Genomic DNA, 12,909 nt, shown 5'->3' with positions numbered 1-12,909 from the left:
TGTTGTACACAGTGCTTTGAGTACTCTGGGAGAGCAGAAAAGCGCTGTATAAGAATCAGTCCATTTACGATACGAGATTGTTTAATTATCAAGCAGCCCTAAATATCTATTCTCGGTTTAAACTGTGGCTTTCACATGTGACGACGGCATTTGTAATTAAAAAGGGCAGCAAGCTGAGAGAAAAGCTAAAGCTGTGCTGGACTTTCACCCCTGCTTACATTAAAGAGATACCAACGGAAGTTCACCTGAAGATTGTGATATTACACAGAAGTTTAGCCATAGTACCATGAGATAAGATGGTGCAGAATCAAAGTAACGTTTCTTTATCCATGAAAGTGGTTACATGGTGGCTTGGCAAAAAGCCACAGGCCTATTAGGAAATATATATATTTCCCCTCTTGCCCTCTTCAAGCTCGGGTCCTCTACCAGAGGCCTGGGAGTTTGGGGGTCCTGCAGTATCTTAGCTGTTCCTAGGACTGCGCTCTTCTGGACAAAGGTCTCACATGTTTTTCCAGGGATCTGCCCCTCGCCCAGCCTGAGGGTCACTACCCCGAGTTCTCCGATTACCACGGGGACCACTGTCACCTTCATCCTCCACATCTTCTCGGGTTCTTCTGGCAGCCCTTGGTATACAGGACTTTCCTAACTCTCTGCAGGTATTTGGTGGTTGCAGCTTTCCTAGCAGCCTGTTCGTGGTTCCCATTTGCCTGTGGGATTCCCAGGTACCTGTAGCTGTCCTCAGTGTCTGCAATGTTGCCTTCTGGTAGTTCGATCCCCTCACTTCTGCCTACCTTTCCTCGCTTTGTTACTTTGTTACCATCCAACTACACTTCTCCATTCTCTGAATGACATCCGATGCCATTGCTGTAGGTCCTAGTGGTGTGCATGGGGGAATCGATGTCTCGGGTATGGGCAGCTTGCAGGTTCCCTTAGTACTGCCTTGCTCTTGGCCTCTAGTCTCCTTCTCCGTGGGGGGGTACTCCTCCTTGTGGCTGTTCATCTTGTAGCCATTCATCACTGCTGCCATAGTGTAGATCAGCTGATTAGTCTCAGTGATGGTCGCAGTAAGGATCGTCCGTGATGCTGCATTCACATCTTCTAGTAGAGCTTCAGAGAGTACGTCACGTAGCCTTGGTAATTGGCTACGGAGGGTCCAGGTTTCCAGCTTCGCCATGAGCCTCTCTTTCAGTACTTGGTACCCAATCTCGAGTGGGGGTGATAATATCACCCCCCTAACCTGATGTCCTTGCTCCCCCTTGCTGTAGCATTTGTGTTGCACCTCAATGATCTGAATGTTGGAACAGTGTTTTGTGGTCGGTCTCTGGGCACAGAAGATTCCAGAGTTGATGGGATTATTTATGTGGTGTATACAAATGCCAGGTGACTTCTGCTGCAATCAAACTTCCCCTCTGGGACAAAGAAATGTCATTTATGTGCAATATGTGAACTGTATAGCAGTGACAGCAGTGTTTACACACAGACAGCCATGGATTCAATCACTAAATGTATTAATAAACGATTAATCAGAGACAGTTGGAGGCAGATAATTACATAAATTATGCTGCATACTGTACATCACACTCCCCACATCCAGTAATTATCCCTTTGTTCCGACGTCCATCACAATCTTGCTGTCACAATCTCAGCGGAGACAGTAAATTCTGCAGTTTCCTGTCACATTGCAGATTTCCTCCTCCACTATCCATCAGCAGTTCTGCAGCAGGGGGCAGAGTGTGACATATCACAGCCAGGTGTGTGTGTGGAGCTTCCTACAATGTTAAAATCTGTCCAAAGGATAAATGGATTAAGGCAGAAAAACACACTGTTTGCCTGACCTCACAACACATGCACAGTGTCATCTTTTAAGACCTGCTGGCCATATGCTGACAATTAGGCATGTGCAGTCTAGGTGTGTCTATGTGAAATGGAGAAATGCGGATGGATCCAGCTCTGCACGGCTCTGCTCATTCTGAAAAATGCTCAAAGCCAGAGCTGAGCCCTCCCTGTGAGGCTGCGATGACTCATCCGCTATTCTATATGGGCTGCTCTCTCCGCCACATTAAATTGCTGCACATGTCCTCGTGCGTGTCTTTCTGAGGTCATACCTGCTGTTGGTCGCATTAAAACTCTCAAACAATATGCCTCCGAGTATGAGTCGCACACACTGAAATAATGACACGAGTGTTATTTATAACCCCGTCCAATCTGCATCTTTTACTTTCCTGTAAAGTGCTGCAGTCAACAAAGTCACATGATGTGAAACATCTGCTTCCTCCAGATAGGAAGTTTGAAATTTCTGAATTCCCCAAAACAAACCAGAAGAGAAGTAGAATTTACATATATATACATATATACATATATATACATACATATATACATATATATACATACATATATACATATATATACATACATATATATATATATATATACATATATATATATATATATACATATATATATATATATATATATATATGTGTGTATATATGAAAAATCATCATCATCATTCTGATAAAAGTAGGGGTGTAACACAAAGAGGGGAACACGTTGTTTCTGCGTGCTGCTTAAAGCCACAGCACAACACTGCTGTAAGAAGGATGCCTGTAGATGTTAGTTTGTATGATTCTTTCTTTCACTATCGTATGATATGTTTATATAACTGTTTGACTGCTTTCTCTGATGAAACCCTCAAACTTCAGCTACTTTTCCTCTTTAGTTCAAATAAGACTGGATAACTTTGATCTTGAACACCCCACCCACCCACCCAGCCACCCACTGTGAAATATTTTAAAGTGGACCCATTAGGCTTTACCTTTTTTGTTACTTTCAGAGGTGGATGTTCATATTAAACATGGCAACATTTCAAATAATAAAGCCAGTGTACAATAATCCCTGTGAGCTCAGGCTTTACTGTTTTTCTACTCTTGACTCTCTGTGATGTCAGAGAGAGAATAGCCTTAATCATCTTTGTGTATCTTCCGTTATAAAGTCCTGATCTGTTACTAGTGTTTATTTAAGAGGTTGCATTTGTCACTGTGAGGAAGCTGCTTTATATTTAAGGCAGCATCAGGCTCGACAGAAAAAATGCTCAAATAACTTTAAATAAATCCACCCAAGAGTCTTTATTTTCTGAATTTGTATTTATTAGCAAAACAATCAATAACAGTGCATTTACCTTATTGACTTAATTGATTTGCTCTTGTGTTATCACAGCTCAGTGTTTCTCCTGTAGCTGCTCTCCCTCATGTATGTGAGGTCAAAAACCGACCAAATGTTAAGTTACACTGGGTGCAGTTAAGGTGTTGTCAGAGCTTTGCAGTTGTGTCATTGACCACAAACATACAGTGGCTTGCAAAAGTATTCGGCCCCCTTGAACTTTTCCACATTTTGTCACATTACAGCCACGAACATGAATCAGTGTTATTGTAATTCCAGGTGAAAGACCAACACAAAGTGGTGTACATGTGAGAAGTGGAACCAAAATCATACATGATTCCAAACATTTTTACAAATAAATAACTGCAAAGTGGGGTGTGTGTAATTATTCAGCCCCCTGAGTCAATACTTTGTAGAACCACCTTTTGCTGCAATTCCAGCTGCCAGTCTTTTAGGGTCTGTCTCTACCAGCTTTGCACATCTACAGACTGAAATCTTTGCCCATTCTTCTTTGCAAAACAGCTCCAGCTCAGTCAGATTAGATGGACAGCGTTTGTGAACAGCAGTTTTCAGATCTTGCCACAGATTCTCTTGGATTTAGATCTGGACTTTGACTGGGCCGTTCTAACACATGGATATGTTTGGTTTTAAACCATCCCATTGTTGCCCTGGCTTTATGTTTAGGGTCGTCGTCCTGCTGGAAGGTGAACCTCCGCCCCAGTCTCAAGTCTTTTGCAGACTCCAAGAGGTTTTCTTCCAAGATTGCCCTGTATTTGGCTCCATCCATCTTCCCATCAACTCTGACCAGCTTCCTGTCCCTGCTGAAGAGAAGCCCCCCCAGAGCATGATGCTGCCACCACCATATCTGACAGTGGGGATGGTGTGTTCAGAGTGATGTGCAGCGTTTTGCATTTTAGCCAAAAAGTTCCATTTTGGTCTCATCTGACCAGAGCAGCTTCTTCCACATGTTTGCTGTGTCCCCCACATGGCTTGTGGCAAACTGCAAACGGGACGTCTTATGGTTTTCTGTTAACAATGGCTTTCTTCTTGCCACTCTTCCATAAAGGCCAACTTTGTGCAGTGCACGACTAATAGTTGTCCTATGGACAGATTCCCCCACCTGAGCTGTAGATCTCTGCAGCTCGTCCAGAGTCACCATGGGCCTCTTGGCTGCATTTCTGATCAGCGCTCTCCATGTTCGGCCTGTGAGTTTAGGTGGACGGCCTTGTCTTGGTAGGTTTACAGTTGTGCCATACTCCTTCCATTTCTGAATGATGGCTTGAACAGAGCTCCGTGGGATGTTCAAGGCTTGGGAAATCTTTTTGTAGCCTAAGCCTGCTTTAAATTTCTCTATAACTTTATCCCTGACCTGTCTGGTGTGTTCTTTGGACTTCATGGTGTTGTTGCTCCCAATATTCTCTTAGACAACCTCTGAGGCGTCACAGAGCAGCTGTATTTAGTGACTCTATTTAGTCATTAGCACTCATCAGGCAACGTTTATGGGCAACTGACTGCACTCAGACCAAAGGGGGCTGAATAATTACACACACCCCACTTTGCAGTTATTTATTTGTAAAAATGTTTGGAGTCATGTATGATTTTCGTTCCACTTCTCACGTGTTCACCACTTTGTGTTGGTCTTTCATGTGGAATTCCAATAAAATTGATTCATGTTTGTGGCTGTAATGTGACAAAATGTGGGAAAGTTCAAGGGGGCCGAATACTTTTGCAAGCCACTGTAAAAGTAAAAGCTGTTATTTTCTGCTGATCCTTATCTATTAGCTTCCTTCCCACTAACAACTGCTGTGTGACATTATGGTGGGCGTTCCAGCTGCGACCCCTGAAGCTGTTGTTTTGTTTGTTGGCACAGGCCAATCAAAAAACTGAGTTTTAAGGGGAGAGAAGCTCAAACTGCTTTTCTGAGGCAGGGAATGAATTCTGCGGTTTTATTACTGTACGTGGAAATGAACTTCGTATGTCTCCTTTTATTATTTCATTATATGGACAATGCTCCTGTGGACACATTTGCAAAGAGGACATGTAAAGGCATGTAACGCTACCTATGATACAACTTTCAAACTTTTATGTGCATGTATATTTGTCCAACTAACCATCTAGCACTTCACGGCTCTCTTAAGCTCACCTGCCAAAGTCTTTCAATCAGGTTGAGGTCTGGCCTCTGACTGAGCCACTGTAACACCTTGATAGCTTGTTTGTGGATCACTGTCCTGCTGCCTAACCCAGTTTGGTCAAGCTTTAGCTTTTGGACAGATGGCCTCACATTTGGGTCTAGAAAACTTTGGCATACAGTTGATGGTCAACTCACTGACTGCAAGTTGCACAGGTCATAAACGATTACCCCTGCACCACCATGGTCTACACCTGGACTTTGTGTTGTTTGTTGTCTCTAATTGTGACGCTCTGCCTTATAACCAAATAGCTCAACACACATAAAACTCATTGGTATAAAAAGATAAAAATGTGAAATTGGGGTAATGACATTCATAGCATCCTTTCTTAGATCACCACATGTAAATATGAGCACTGGAAGTATCCTTGGACAAGATGCTCTCTCATCCTCTCTCCAACTTTTCTCTCAATCTTTTTCTCCACTGCATCCATCAGAGTATGAATGTGTATGAAGGTTAGCTAGAAAGGGCTTGAACAGAAAAACGAGGTAAGCTTTGTAAACAGCTTTGGGTGCTCAGGTAGAGTAGGACCATATCTATTTATTTTTTTACCCAGCACCTGAGCTGACAACTGTATACAAAAATCTGTAATGGTCAACAGGTTCGCCTTTTTTAGTTATGAGTCTCATGGTATAAAAGAAAAGGTTAAATGGCAACACAAATCTCAGGCTCCTGTGCTTCATAATAAAGACATAAATGGTATCTAGTGACAGTTTTATTTGCAGAAACACAAAAAGAATCAGCTTTCCTGACGCACATAAGGTAAATAATTGTAAAATAAAGGGCAACCTCTCTTCACTGACACACCTACAAGAATAAAGCAAACAGGACTGATATTAACCCTTTAAAGCCGGTCTGAGCTGCACGCTCTGTTTTGCGTAACTATTTTTAAATCCCGGTAGCTCTGCAACCACGTGAGCTAGCGCAATAATTTTTTTGCATATGAAACCGGAGGAGTTGTACTTACATCTTCTGCCATCAGCTTGTCCTCGGTCACAGTTTCCTTCCACATATAGCTTTGCAAAAACTGCATAAAAAGCACTTGCAGCAACAAAAACATAATATTCCAGAAACACGCTTTGCCGATCTGATCAGCTGTTTGTAACACTTCCTACGTTGGAATAGACGTCAGCGCGAACAATCACATGTCCGCCATGACCTGCCCGAAACCGGAAGTGACGTCATTTTTGCGGAAATGTAGTTTTTTACCATCAGGGCCTCAATGAGCCTATACTGGTGTTTTTAAAAGTTATGTTTGACTTTATGACTTTCTGTATTGTTTCTGGGATGCTTAGGACTCATATTGCACTGCTGGAAATAGTTTATTTTGATGCATATGCTGCTTTTTTGCAAATTTGCATTATAATATTTATTTTCGTTTTTCCTGCAGTATATAAAAATTGGTGTATTTCAAAAATAAAACTATGAAGACACTCAAAATAAATTTCCTGTGGTGGGAAACTAGTTTGTGCAACTTTTTTGTATTTACAGTTTTGAGGGATAAGCCTCTTAAATTTCTCTAACTAGAAATATATGTTAAAAAAACAAAAACGATTTTCAATTTTTTTGTAGTTTATTGCACTTTTTTGCAATTTATGTAATTACTATGCACTTAATGCAGACATATTATTAAAATTTGGGCTATAACAGTTGTATTGATGTATAGCAACTTGAAATGCTCCCAAAAATGGCTCCACAGCATGTAAAAATATAAAGTAAGCTCTGGCGGACTTGGTTCTATGGTCGGTCTTAAAGGGTTAATTAGCCTGTTAACCTGCTTAAAGTCTGATATTTTCAGGACCCACCACTGCAAATAATGTATTTATATTTGTAAATGTCCACATTTAGTGTTTAGTGAATTAAAATTAGCTGGTTGAAAAGGGCTAAAAGCAGTATGTTAAAATGCATCAGATAAAACTGGGTTTGTGTCTTACTCACGTCGTCCTTGCTGGTTTCAGTTGCCACTACATGAGCTCACCTCGTGTCACATCATTTGGAGAAGGACCTGCTCCACCTGCTACAGTGTTACAGATGACACTAGCTCATTGTTTTTAAGAACTGTTAGTTTTGCTGTGCTCACCGTTCTTTTGATAGAAATTTGTTAACAGCCAACTTCCCTCAGTTGCTTTATTTCATATGATTTTGCTTTCTTAGAGAAAGTCATGAGTCACAGTGCACATCAGCATGTCGGCTAGAATAAATTCATAACACCTAAAAGCCAGTCGAGCTCCGGATGGACTAAACCAACCTGGGTAAAAATGAGTGTCTCCACTACTTCTTGGAATTAAAGTTCATTTACACGACTGAAACTTCATTATGAACCTAATTACTTTGAAATGAAAATTGAAAACAAAACCAAATTTTTCATTCAAGGCCTGCAAGGGCCCTTCCCACCATTGGGGCCCCGGGTAATCAGTTCCACTTTTGTCGCCACTTTAATGTTATGAAGGTTAATGTTATGAAGGCTTGTGCTGAGTGAGGGAGCAGACTGGACTGAAGTCCAAAGACGACCATGAAAAGCTGCGAGCCAGCAGCTTCTTGGGTACAGACTCAAAACTTCACGCACTGTTACCCAGAATGCTTCACACTTTTGACTATATAAGCACCATATCTTTGTTCCCATCTAATCTGCTGTTTGGAGAGCATCCCTGAGCCCTGTGTTCATTACCCACTGTCCTTAACTCAGCTCTCCTGCAGTCCCTGTGTCAGCACATCTTGCACACCATGCTATTAAAAGGGATTTATGAATCGGCATTTTATTGATCCCTTCACCGATTGTCCGACCGGTGTGGCTGCACTTCAGTAGCCCAGCTCGTTGTACACAAACGCCTTCCATGAATCCATCAGCATATGCATGAACACCACTGCTCACAATCCTTTAATATTAACGTCAGGTTTTCCAGAGCTAGGCAGATTCTTAAGCTGAGAACTGGCAGGGATAAGAAACTGGTAATCAATCATGACCAAGTAAATCCCCTTTGTCTTTTTTCACTGCTCTTCTTGAATGAGGCCAGCATACAGATTCATAAATACATAGAACCTAAGGCCAGAGAAAAGGTCTGCACTCCCAGCTCGATAGTTTGATTTGGATCCACTGAGGTGTTGTACACAGGCAAGATTACAAAAATGGTTCGTTTAAACACTTCTGGGCCCGGCTGTACATCGCAGAGACCGCTCTCTAACATCACTCTGTCATCACAAGCAGTCTGAATTCCACAGAGATTACAAACTTTAAATGAGCTTTTTTTTTTTAGATTTTTGCTTTTTCTGGACACAGTTGCAAAACTGTTTGACTGCACCATGAACTTTGGTGATTTAACTTGCACAGAAAGTGCATTTCAGGGAACGAGCAGCAATTACAAAAACAAAAAGGAAGGAAACAATATTAGCCTTGTGAGATCTGTTAACATTAATAAGGATCTAGTTGCACTGACATATGATAATCACCTGCTGTTTCTCATCTCCTCATTGCAGTAACCATCCTCAGTAGGGATGGGTACCGGTATCTGGTGCCATGATGGTACCGGTTCTGACATAAATGGTAGTAACCAGACCGAAAAGCAGCGCACATTGTGGTGCTTTATTTCTGTGCTTTTTTTTCCTGAGCTGTGATACACTTTAGATTCTAGCCAATCATTTTACGTTTCCGAGGATAGTAGGCGGGTCCAGGTACGTACGTTCTTTTAGAGCAGAGCTACAGATTAAAAACGCCCAAAGCGAAGCGGTCAAAAGTCTGGCTGTACTTCACAGCAAAAGATGCAAACTCAGCAGCTGCAACAAGTGCTTTAAGCTGATACTGTGATACTGTCAAAGGAGGTAACACCTCAAATCTGATGAAACACCTGGCGACGCATAGCGTTTTTTTAAAAGCCGAGAAATGCGCCGTATTTGATAGCTTGCTGCGAGACCTCACACCGAGCACATCTACTGCGGGTGTGGTGCCTGTTATCGACCCGGAGTTAGCAACATCCCCCAAAAACCCAAAGAGGAGAGTCCTGGCCCCTAGCCCTGCCAGTGTAGCAGAAATGATGAGGATGATGATGCAGCAGCAGCCGTTCTTCTCTGCGTGAGTAGCTTAATGTTGTTCGTGTGTAATTTACGTTGAGTAGGCTAACCACGTTATTACATTAATGCATGTAAGGTGAACTAGCAAACACCATCATAGCTACATGCGGCTGTCTTCTTGTTTGATGGCAGATACTCCCTTCACCCTGGACAAAAAGGCTAAAATGACCGAAGAAAAAGTGGAAAACAGTTAAACATGAGAGGTTTTTGGACAAAGTTTGTGTTTTTTCCATTGTTTAAGCTGCTTCCAGCCAAGAGTGATACCATATATGCCCCATAGCTGCAGAAAAGGCTAACATTGTTATCTTTTTACAAAAAAACAGCTGAACATGAGAGGTTTCTGGACCAAGTTTGTGTTCTCCATTCTTTAAGCACCGGTTTGAGCACCGTTTAAGCACCGGCACCGTTTCAAAAGTACCGGTTTGGCACCGATATCGGATAAAACCTAAATGATACCCATCCCTAATCATGATAGTATAAGTGTTTGGAAAGAAAGCGACTGGACTTTAAATTTCTTGAAGACATTTCATCTTTCATCCGAGCAGCTTTTTCCGTTCTAAAACCAAATGGTGGAGAGTCCCTGGTATATAAGGAAACTGTCCTTAACAGGGTCATTAACCCATATTGATCATGTAGCACCTGCACCAGGGTCATCGATCACCTGAGAGGTGAAAATACAGTCGTTCCTTAGACTTCGGGGTTTAGGTATTTAAAACATGCAGAACACTAAAAATAAATTGATGTGATCGGGGAGTCTAAGTGTTTCAAAGTAAGAAAGTGGATCTAGATAAAATGCGAGGGAGTCCCCTCCTGAGACAGAAAGCTGTGAGGGAGCAGAGCTGTACTGATGCTGGATCCACTGAGGGTCATTCTTTTGATAGTTGGGCTGAAGAACTGTTGACCTATTGATGTATATAAAGTTCATGTTACTGGCACTTTCACTCCAAGGCAGAGGGTAAAACAGGAAGTGACTGGAATAAAAAGAATATAGAGAAGAGTGGGCAGGAGAGAGCAGCAGCAGCAGGGGTATAAATAAACATGCTTGCTGAGGAAAGAGCTGGATGTAGTGGAGACGATGCAAGGCAGTCCTGCTGTCTAACGCAGCACTGCCTTCTTGTTACGTCAGCTTTCAGTCTTTCTGTCCTCCCCTCAGTAAACATTAGTATCACACGCAAACACGGAGCACGAGGAGGACTTGGCGTCGGGTCACCGTGTAAAACCGTGGTCAGGCTCTTTTTGCTCAACTATCGTTGACTTGATTTGGCTAGCTTTGACGATAGCAAGCAAACTAGAGTTAGCCAGCTAGCTGGATTACGCTAGATGAATCTGGCACCGGTTAGTTAGAGTTAGCAGATTGAAAATGGCCAACTACGTTACCAGATCGGCCCTGGAAGTTTGGATGAACTAGCCGAGCTTTAATACCGTATGTTGTTATGTGAGATAGCGTCTGTGTTGGCTTACACGCTGCATTTAGCGAACATCAGCCAGCAGACAGACGGGTCAGAAAACAAACTGTTGTCACAATGAAACAACTAAATAAAGTTCTCTAAACCAGCTCATACAGCCTGTTAGGAGATTCTGTGTCATAAAGAACCATTACATGCATGTGAAACAGCAAAAAAGAAGCTCTGTAGAGGTCAGCAACGTAATAAAAGTACGTGACTGCTTCATAGATGGAGTACTGAATGGCTGTACTTATTTCCCATCCTGTGAATACATGCAGTATTTGTCTTATCTGTCACAAACACACCACCACTACCATAAACCTCTGTGGGCTTTAAGGGGCTTTCCGCTGTTCCCACTTACAACGTGTGAGGAAAGGTTTCAGCAGTGCTGTGTGCCGTTAATCATCTGCCCTCAGAATAACAGCATGGGGGGGTTAAAAGAACAACACAAACCGTGGCAGACACGTCTCTTTATGCTTCACATGTGGGAGGAGTACGAAGGCAGAACTGTGTGTACAAAGGTTAAAAGCCACTTTCATTTTCTCTGGGATTTCCCTTCACACACTATCAGATGCAGACTGTATAAATGAGAAATCATGAGAAGATCATCTTCACTGTCACTGTTGCAGGAGCAATGAAAAACTGTTCAGCCACATAATCCAAAATGTAGACCAATAACAATATAACATAGTGCAAAGTGGAGTCAGTGGAGAGTACACTACCTGCTCTACTACAGTCACAATGTTCACCACGGATGTGTTTCTGAGAAATCACTGCCACTCCAAAGACAACTCGAAGGACAATGAACGTCTGATTTGCATTTATCGAGTAGCCAGAAACATCACGCTAAGTTAATATTCAGTATTCAGAGGACTGTGCATCAGCTTAGAGATTACAGGTTGTTCATCTATTCAAGGTGAAAGGACAACACTGTGAACCAGTAAACCCATATCAATGATCTTCAGTGAAACACTCGTGTCAGTGTTATAAATATATTCCTCTAATCTATCCACACTGCACAGCTGTGCACAGATGTGGCACATTTGCATGATGTTGCATATTTCTCCTGTTTGTACAATAAAATCTATTTTCCATGTGTTGGACTTTAAAGTTAAATGTGTGGTTCTGTTATTGTGTGTTTAATAAAAAATACTCTAAGCTCTGCCAGCCATGGATGACAGACTGTTACTGACAACGAAACAAGTTTTATTCCATCTTGAACCATAGCCTTGATTCATGTGATTAGTTATTAGTTATTATTAAATATTAACATGGCTGCTGTAAAACAGATCTATTGGCTGATCACAGATGCAGTGATATCAAAACGTTTCTTTGCTTTACTGAAGGAAAAAGTTGAATTTTCTTGGGTCATAGACTATGGATCATGAAAATGAAACAAACAAACAAAGACATTCTTGTCAATCTGTGATAATACTGCAGGTTGATAACAGCAGAAACATCAAATATATCCTGGTGGAGGAATAAACCTATTCTTAGTGAAACAATAAGTCAGATTATTAAGGTCATCACTTTATCAAAGTCTCTTTGATAAAGAGACTTTGATAAAGTGATGTTTGTCAAAGACTCCACTGTGAATAACAGGGCACAGGGTTACATTCATTATAACAGTTTCCTTTCAGTTTCTCTGTATGTGCAGTTTGCCTCTCTGAGTAAAATAAAACAAAAAGTCTGTGTACATGATGCTATTCTGGGGTTTTTGGCCTTTAAGTGCTTGTCTTCATGCAGCAGGAGGCACGTCGAGGCACAATGGGGCAGAGATTGCAGGATCGGCACCTGTCCGGCCGACACCTGCCTATTTATCGAATAAGATGGCGAGGAGGTGCAGAATCTCTGCAGGAAGAAGAGGCTCGGACGTTTACAAAATATACCGATGTGGAGTTTGGTCACGCTACCATGCTACTGTGGAAAAAAATATCTTGCTATTGCAGATGTTTGAAGAGAAGTTAACCTGCCTAAGCTGAATGACAGAATGAGGCCTGTTTTATGAAACTCTTTGTGTTCAAGCAGAGCAGCAAGTCCACTGCCCGTTA

General features: G+C 41.9%; 2 protein-coding genes and 1 long non-coding RNA gene across 7 annotated transcripts in view; 1 reads left to right on the top strand and 2 right to left on the bottom strand.

Moving 5' to 3' along the window:
* Positions 1–12,909, top strand: part of LOC146507558 (uncharacterized) — a 401,529-nt gene that overhangs the window by 98,694 nt on the left and 289,926 nt on the right. The gene's annotated exons all lie outside the window — the stretch shown is intronic.
* The window catches only part of znrf2b (zinc and ring finger 2b), a 105,255-nt gene that overhangs the window by 74,890 nt on the left and 17,456 nt on the right, over positions 1–12,909 (bottom strand). The window lies entirely within an intron of this gene.
* fzd1 (frizzled class receptor 1) overlaps positions 3,169–12,909 on the bottom strand; it is a 192,914-nt gene continuing 183,173 nt past the window's right edge. The window contains exon 2 of the mRNA XM_085176712.1: positions 3,169–5,273. The gene's annotated coding sequence lies outside the window, so the exon portion shown is untranslated. The remainder of the gene's footprint in view (positions 5,274–12,909) is intronic.

This window comes from Neolamprologus multifasciatus, chromosome 11, assembly GCF_963576455.1.
Source record: "Neolamprologus multifasciatus chromosome 11, fNeoMul1.2, whole genome shotgun sequence".
Lineage (NCBI taxonomy): Eukaryota > Metazoa > Chordata > Actinopteri > Cichliformes > Cichlidae > Neolamprologus > Neolamprologus multifasciatus.
This window is presented reverse-complemented; position numbering and strand designations above follow the sequence as displayed.